Source organism: Rhipicephalus microplus, unplaced genomic scaffold (assembly GCF_043290135.1).
Source record: "Rhipicephalus microplus isolate Deutch F79 unplaced genomic scaffold, USDA_Rmic scaffold_190, whole genome shotgun sequence".
Lineage (NCBI taxonomy): Eukaryota > Metazoa > Arthropoda > Arachnida > Ixodida > Ixodidae > Rhipicephalus > Rhipicephalus microplus.
In genome coordinates, this window is record NW_027464761.1 from 330001 (window position 1) to 338665 (window position 8665).

Consider the following 8665-nt stretch of genomic DNA (forward strand, 5'->3'; position numbering starts at 1 on the left):
GCATCCACGGTTTGCCACCGCACACCAAAATGCCGATCCGGCTGCCTACTTTAGCCAACAGGTGGAGCCAGGCGCGCCGTACTTGCGCGGCACTTCCCACGTCCACCGAAGTCGGTGCCAAGGACCACTTTCGGCGCCGGAGCCGCGTACGAGCCTACTCGAGGCGGAAGAACGAAGCCAGCAAGGGCCTGGCCGCAAGTGCGTTCAATTGTCGGGACGTCCAAGTCCCTCGTTCTTCCGTGCTTCCTCTTTCGGCAAGTCGTTGCGGCACCTTCCCAAAGCGCGCAGACCCGCTAATCGCGACGAGCGCGACGTGGCCGTGCCGCCTTTCCCTCGGCAGCAAGCAAAACGCCTGGCAACGTCGACGCTCCCCTAACCGCGATCTCGCACCGTGTTTCGTGTGGCGAATTCAAAAGCCGGCCGGCGCTGCTGCAACCATTACGGTCGGTACGCATACGCCGCGGAGGGCGGGACGGTCATCGGAGCGTGCGGTTCCTCCATCGAGTACTGCGCACCTCGGCCGTCGCATCGCCGTGCCATGACCGGCCGCGCGTCAACGCGAACCGGTGCCAGCGAGATCCCTCGCCTGCAAGAACCGACCGGCAGCCTCCGTCACCCGAGGACGCGGAGGCGCTTGCCGCGGACGGCGGGACGGTATGCACTGGTGCACAGCGGACCCGTCACATCGCCAGTTCCTTGACCGACCGCCGACGCTTGTGCCGTTCCTCTCGTACTTGGCAGTCGCCGCGCGATTGTCGGGTCTCGTTCTTGCACGCTCGAACGGTCGGGAGGGCACTCGGCTGGCGTTTCGGGAACGCGCAGCCTCGCCTTCTACCGACGTAACCACGACTCGCCGTTCGCGCTCCGCCGCTCCTGTTTACAGTACTAGGCGGTCCCGCAGCGGTCGGGTCGCGCATTTCGAGCGCTTCGAGCCACGGTGCAGTGGCGGGTCGAAAGCCGACCTATGAGTGCGTTGCGCCGTTTGTACCCGCGTCCGCCACCTGGCCGACCGTCCAAGGTCGCGGTGTTGGCGTCCGCTGGGCGCAACAATTTGTCACGGGGTGCCGCTCCACATTCAGGCAGCCCCGTGGGGAAAAGCCGACCCCGCGTCCAAACGGGGTCAGCGGCAGAAAGTGTCGGGCGCAGACGCAGCTGAGGCGCTCACCCTTCACAATCCGTTAATGATCCTTCCGCAGGTTCACCTACGGAAACCTTGTTACGACTTTTACTTCCTCTAAATGATCAAGTTTGGTCATCTTTCCAACAGACCGGCGCAACCGAAAGGCCGCGCCGGACATCGGTCCGAAGACCTCACTAAATCATTCAATCGGTAGTAGCGACGGGCGGTGTGTACAAAGGGCAGGGACGTAATCAACGCGAGCTTATGACTCGCGCTTACTGGGAATTCCTCGTTCAAGGGGAACAATTGCAAGCCCCTATCCCAATCACGAAAGAAGTTCCACGGGTTACCCAGTCTTTTCAGACAGGGATAAAGACACGCTGCTTCCTTCAGTGTAGCGCGCGTGCGGCCCCGGACATCTAAGGGCATCACAGACCTGTTATTGCTCTGTTTCGTGCGGCTAGGAGCCGCTTGTCCCTCTAAGAAGGTTGTAAGGTGCTGGGAACCCCGCACCTATTTAATAGGCTAGAGTCTCGTTCGTTATCGGAATTAACCAGACAAATCGCTCCACCAACTAAGAACGGCCATGCACCACCATCCACCGAATCAAGAAAGAGCTCTCAATCTGTCAATCCTCCCAGTGTCCGGGCCGGGTAAGTTTTCCCGTGTTGAGTCAAATTAAGCCGCAGGCTCCACTCCTGGTGGTGCCCTTCCGTCAATTCCTTTAAGTTTCAGCTTTGCAACCATACTTCCCCCGGAACCCAAATACTTTGGTTTCCCGGAAGCTGCCCGCCGAGTCATTTGAGTAACTCAGGCGGATCGCTGGTTGGCATCGTTTATGGTCAGAACTAGGGCGGTATCTGATCGCCTTCGAACCTCTGACTTTCGTTCTTGATCAATGAAAACATTCTTGGCAAATGCTTTCGCAGTAGTTCGTCTTGCGACGGTCCAAGAATTTCACCTCTAGCGCCGCAATACGAATGCCCCCGTCCGTCCCTCTTAATCATTACCTCGTATTCCAAAAACCAACAGAACAGAAACGAGGTCTTGTTCTATTATTCCATGCAAGTTTATTCAGGCGACTCGCCTGCGTTGAGCACTCTAATTTTTTCAAAGTAAAAGCACCGGCCATCTCGAGGCACACAATGAAGTGCACCAAGAAAGAACCGGCATGATGTTCAGTCCGAGCCGTCGCATCGGGTAGATGCACTACTCGTCTGGAACTGAGATCCAACTACGAGCTTTTTAACCGCAGCAGCTTTAGTATACGCTATTGGAGCTGGAATTACCGCGGCTGCTGGCACCAGACTTGCCCTCCAATTGATCCTCGTTAAAGGATTTAGAGTGTACTCATTTCAATTACGGGGCCTCAAAAGAGTCCCGTATTGTTATTTTTCGTCACTACCTCCCCGTGCCGGGAGTGGGTAATTTGCGCGCCTGCTGCCTTCCTTGGATGTGGTAGCCGTTTCTCAGGCTCCCTCTCCGGAATCGAACCCTGATTCTCCGTTACCCGTAACAACCATGGTAAGCAAGTAACCTACCATCGAAAGTTGATAAGGCAGACACTTGAAAGAAACGTCGCCGGCTCGTGGCCATGCGATCAGCACAAAGTTATCCAGAGTCACCACACAATACGGGCCGAAACCCGATCGATCTTGGTCTAATAAAAGCACCCGTTACCCAAAGGGCTCCAGGCTCACTGCATGTATTAGCTCTAGAATTGCCACAGTTATCCAAGTAGGAAGAAACGATCTAAGGAACCATAACTGATTTAATGAGCCATTCGCGGTTTCGCCTTATTTCGGCATGTACTTAGACATGCATGGCTTAATCTTTGAGACAAGCATATGATTACTGGCAGGATCAACCAGGTAATCGTTCGACTGCGCGTCCGTCCTCGCCTTCGGCGGGCCGGACGCAGTCTGTGTGCGGCGGAGGCCACCTTCAGGCGCCCCAACACGCTTATTTTGCACTCCGAGATGACGGCGTTCGAGCTCGCTACGGCACAACCTTCCCGAAAGACGAGTGGGAGCCGTGCGGCAAGAAGCACGTTCATGCTCGCTCTTTTTCGTTGCATCGACTCGGTCGCGCCGTGCGGGTTGCCCAAGCCCGCTGCACTGTCGGTGGACCGGCCGGAACTAGCAACGGAGCCGAGACTGCAAAGCCGCCAGACGACGGGTCACGCCCGCGTCTTCGGCGCTTTCGCATCTGAATCGCCCGAGGACGACACGGAACACACCTCGATATCGTGGTAAAACGGCACCGTCCGACAACCAGCCCCTAACGCATCAAGCGGATGAGGCTGCAGACGACTGCCGTGGATTCCCCTGGAGCAGACCCGAGGACACGCTTGACGAGGCCGAAGCCCGCCGCATATCAGACACCCGGTCGCTTTCGCGTACGCCGCTCACGAGAACCCCCACATAATAGCAGCGATAAGTACCCAGACCTCCTTGGGCACTAATACGAGCGTACTCGAGAAAATTTCACCGCGGGTGTGCCCCGAAACGTGTGGCACGTTGAGCGTGCCACAAGTCTACGTCGCTCTCAAACCCGCCGAGGTCGTAGAATTTGCGACCCTACTCACGAAATTCCCACCGAGGATACGGCCGCAAACGTACCGCACCTTGGGTAGGCCACGAGTTTGTGCAACACTACGCTGACGGCACAGCACCGAGGTCGTGCGCGCACGCACGGGAAAATTCCGCCGCGGTTTCTGCCGAAAACGTGAGGCACCACGACTCTCCGCAAGTTCGCGTCGACTGCGAAAGACCGAAGTCGTGAACGACGTGTCCGCTACTCGCCGCCGACACGCTGGACACCAAACGTACAACGACTCGACGGCGTCGTAGAGGCCCACGACGCGGTTTTCCTTAACGACGTCTCGGCGTGGCACCGACAGGTTAGAACGGCCGACCAACGTTCCCTGTCCGCCGTTCGGCTCAGTCGAAGGGCTCGGCGACTTCGGCAACGCTGCGAAGCCGCACGGTGACGCACGCCATGTCCCCATTTTTTTTTTTTTCTTTCTGCGTCTGCCGGGGTGCCCCTATAATAGCAGCGATAAGCACCCAGACCGCCGTGGGTCGCTCGCCCCGGCTGACGTGGTTTTTCGTACTCCTGCGGCGGTCGCCGTCAAGCACGTCCAAATACGCTACTTTCGTGGGCGCATTCACGCTCTTTCGCTTCGCCGGAGTGCCAGCACTCACTCTGCCAAAAACGGCGAACATCCGAGCGGCGGTTCCCACTTTTGCGTCGGCGTCGCAAACCCCGCCCCGGCAGACGAGGTTTGCCGTACTCGTGCGACGGTGGCCGGCGGGCACGTCGAAAGACGCCGATATCGTGCGCGAATTGGCGCACCTTGGCTTCACCGGAGTGCCGCCACTGACTCCTCCAAAAACGGCGAAGATCCGAGCGGCGCTTCCCACTTTCGCATCGGCGTCCCGAACTCCGCCCCGGCTGACGCGGTTTACCGTACTCGTGCGACGGTCGCCGGCGAGCACGTGGAAAGACGCCGATATCGTGCCCGAATCGGCTCCGTTCGGCTTCGCCGGAGTGCCAGCACTGGCTCGGCGAAAGACGACGAACATCCGAGCGACGGTTCTCACTATTGCGTACGCGTCGCAAACCCCGCCCCGGCAGACGCACTTTGCCGTACTCGTGCGACGGTCGCCGGCGAGCACGTAGAAAGACGCCGATATCGTGCCGGAATCGGCCCCGTTTGGCTTCGCCGGAGTGCCAGCACTCACTCGGCCACAAACGGCGAACATCCGAGCGGCGGTTCCCACTTAGCCGTCGGCGTCCCGAACTCCGCCCCGGCAGACGCGGTTGCCGAGCTCGTGCGACTAGCGACCGCGAAGCCGTCTCGCGACGCCGCTTTCGTGCGCGGCTCCCACTGCGACCTGGGTCACCCGAGGTCGACGAGCAAGAAAGAATGTCGAAAAAAATTTTTTTTTTTTTTGCGTCTGCCGGGGTGCCCCTATAATAGCAGCGATAAGCACCCAGACCGCCATGGGTCGCTCGCCCCGGCTGACGTGGTTTTTCGTTTTCCTGCGGTGGTCGTCGTCAAGCACGTCCAAACACGCCACTTTCGTGGGCGCATTCGCGCTCTTTCGCTTCGCCGGAGTGCCAGCACTCACTCTGCCAAAAACGGCGAACATCCTAGTGGCGGTTCCCACTTTTGCGTCGGCGTCGCCAACCCCGCCCCGGCATACGCGGTTTGCCGTACTCGTGCGGCGGTGGCCGGCGGGCACGTCGAAAGACACCGATATCGTGCGCGAGTCGATGCTTCTTGGTCTCGCAGGAGGGCCGCCACTCACTCCTGCAAAAACGGCGAAGATCCGAGCGGCGCTTCCCACTTTTTCGTCGGCATCGCAAACCTCGCCCCGGCAGACGCGCTTTGCCGTACTCGTGCGACGGTCGCCGGCGAGCACGTCGAAATACGCCGATATCGTGCCCGAATCGGCCCCGTTTCGCTTCGCCGGAGTGCCAGCACTCACTCGGCCAAAAACGGCGAACATCCGAGCAGCGGTACCCACTTAGCCGTCGGCATCCCGAACTCCGCGCCGGCTGACGCGGTTGCCGAGCTCGTGCGACTAGCGACCGCGAACGCGTCTCGCGACGCCGCTTTCGTGCGCGGCTCCCATTGCGACCTGGGTTACCCGAGCTCGACCAGCAAAAAAGAAGGTCGAAAAAAAATTTTTTTTTTCTGCGTCTGCCGGGGTGCCCCTATAATAGCAGCGATAAGCACCCAGACCGCCGTGGGTCGCTCGCCCCGGCTGACGTGGTTTTTCGTACTCCTGCAGCGGTCGCCGTCAAGCACGTCCAAATACGCCACTTTCGTGGGCGCTTTCGCGCTCTTTCGCGTCGCCGGTGTGCCAGCACTCACTCTGCCAAAAACGGCGAACATCCTAGTGGCGGTTCCCACTTTTGCGTCGGCGTCGCCAACCCCGCCCCGGCATACGCGGTTTGCCGTACTCGTGCGGCGGTGGCCGGCGGGCACGTCGAAAGACACCGATATCGTGCGCGAGTCGATGCTTCTTGGTCTCGCAGGAGGGCCGCCACTCACTCCTGCAAAAACGGCGAAGATCCGAGCGGCGCTTCCCACTTTTTCGTCGGCATCGCAAACCTCGCCCCGGCAGACGCGCTTTGCCGTACTCGTGCGACGGTCGCCGGCGAGCACGTCGAAATACGCCGATATCGTGCCCGAATCGGCCCCGTTTCGCTTCGCCGGAGTGCCAGCACTCACTCGGCCAAAAACGGCGAACATCCGAGCAGCGGTACCCACTTAGCCGTCGGCATCCCGAACTCCGCGCCGGCTGACGCGGTTGCCGAGCTCGTGCGACTAGCGACCGCGAACGCGTCTCGCGACGCCGCTTTCGTGCGCGGCTCCCATTGCGACCTGGGTTACCCGAGCTCGACCAGCAAAAAAGAAGGTCGAAAAAAAATTTTTTTTTTCTGCGTCTGCCGGGGTGCCCCTATAATAGCAGCGATAAGCACCCAGACCGCCGTGGGTCGCTCGCCCCGGCTGACGTGGTTTTTCGTACTCCTGCAGCGGTCGCCGTCAAGCACGTCCAAATACGCCACTTTCGTGGGCGCTTTCGCGCTCTTTCGCGTCGCCGGTGTGCCAGCACTCACTCTGCCAAAAACGGCCAACATCCGAGCGGCGGTTCCCACTTTTGCGTCGGCGTCGTAAACCCCGCCCCGGCAGACGCGGTTTGCCCTACTCGTTCGACGGTCGCCGGCGAGCGCGTCGAAAGACGCCGATATCGTGCGCTAATTGGCGCTCCTTGGCTTCTCCGGAGTGCCGCCACTCACTCCTCCAAAAACGGCGAAGATCCGAGCGGCGTTCTCCACTTTCGCATCGGCGTCCCGAACTCCGCCCGGGCTGACGCGGTTTACCGTACTCGTGCGACGGTCGCCGCCGGGCACGTCGAAAGACGCCGATATCGTGCCGTAATCGGCCCCGTTTGGCTTCGCCCGAGTGCCAGCACTCACTCGGCCAAAAACGGCGAACATCCGAGCAGCGTTTCCCACTTTCGCATCGGCGTCCCGAAGCCCGCCCCGGCAGACGCGGTTTGCCCTACTCGAGCGACGGTCGCCGGCGATCACGTCGAAAGGCGCCGAATTCGTGCACGAATCGATGCTTCTTGGTCTCGCAGGAGGGCCGCCACTCACTCCTGCAAAAACGGCGAAGATCCGAGTTGCGCTTCCCACTTTTTCGTCGGCGTCCCGAACTACGCCCCGGCTGACGCGGTTTACCGTACTCGTGCGACGGTCGCCGGCGGGCACTTCAAAATACGCCGATTTCGTGGGCGCATTCACGCTGTTTCGCTTCCCCGGAGTGCCAACACTCACTCTGCCGAAAGCGGCGATCATCCGAGCGGCGGTTCCCACTTTTGCGTCGGCTTCGCAAACGGCGCCCCGGCAGACGCGCTCGTGCGACGTACTCGTGCGACGGTCGCCGGCGAGCACGTCGAAAGACGCCGATATCGTGCTCGAATCGACCCCGTTTCGCTTCGCCGGAGTGCTGCCAGTCACGGCGCAGAAAACGGCGAACAAGTGTTTTTTTTTTTTTTTTCCTAGAATTTGTGTTATAGAAGGCACATTTGATATCGGACGATAATTTTCAACTTTATCACGCGCACCGATTTTCGTGTAGAGGTTTGCAAGTTTATGGGAATTTCTCCACTTGGAATAATGCGATTTAGTAGTACTACGAGAACTTCATGGATGTACTCAAGGGTACGGGGCAAGTCAGTTACGTCAACACCTGCAGATTTTTTACACTTCAAACTGAAAATTGTTGGTTGTGAGTCCTCGTGTGATATTAAAGGCCGATTCGCTAACACATAGAACAAAGAAAGAAAGGAAGAAAAAACGCCCGCGCTCGCTCAAGAAACCTGGGTTCGCAACAAGTGGCAACAACAAGCAACCGAGCGAGTGCGCCAAAACCCGTGGCGGCCGAACAAACGCGAAGTCCCAACCGCGTCAGCCGGGGCGGCACGGGACAGGAAAAATCACTTCAGCCGGGGCGGCGGGGCACCGAATAAACCTCGTCACCTCGTCGCAGGATAAAAGAGGAAACAAAAAGTCTAAACAGCGTCTGCTGGAGCGAATGCGTAATAAAACAACAACAACAACAAAAAAAAACACCCGCGCTCAAGAAGTCTGCAATCCTCACAAAAGGCGACTGTGACCGAGCAGCGTCAGCCGGGGCCGTGCGGAAACGGAAAAACCGCGACTACCGGGGCGTCGAGGCACCGAAAAATCCACTTCAGCCGCGGCGAAAAAAAAAAACAAAAAGAAAGACGGAGGGGGGGGGGGGAACCACGTCTGCCGGGGCGAAGGAAAAAAAAAAACGCGTCTGCCGGGGCGAGCCCGGGTGCGGCACCACCGGGAAAACTGTGGCAAACAGACATGGCGATCGAGTGAGTGGGCCGCCAGCCAGGCTCAGCCAAAAAGTGCAAAGTCCGAACTGCGTCAGCCGGGGCGGCAAAAACCGCGTCAGCCGGGGCGGCGCAAAAAACCGCGTCTGCCGGGGCGGCA

At 59.3% G+C, this 8665-nt stretch overlaps 1 non-coding gene across 1 annotated transcript; it reads right to left on the reverse strand.

Annotated features, from left to right (window-relative positions):
- Nucleotides 1-1179: 1179 nt before the first annotated feature.
- LOC142791837 (small subunit ribosomal RNA) lies at nt 1180-2994 on the reverse strand. The gene has a single exon (XR_012890456.1). It is a non-coding gene; the product is annotated as a small subunit ribosomal RNA (ribosomal RNA).
- Between the last annotated feature and the right edge of the window lie 5671 nt (nt 2995-8665).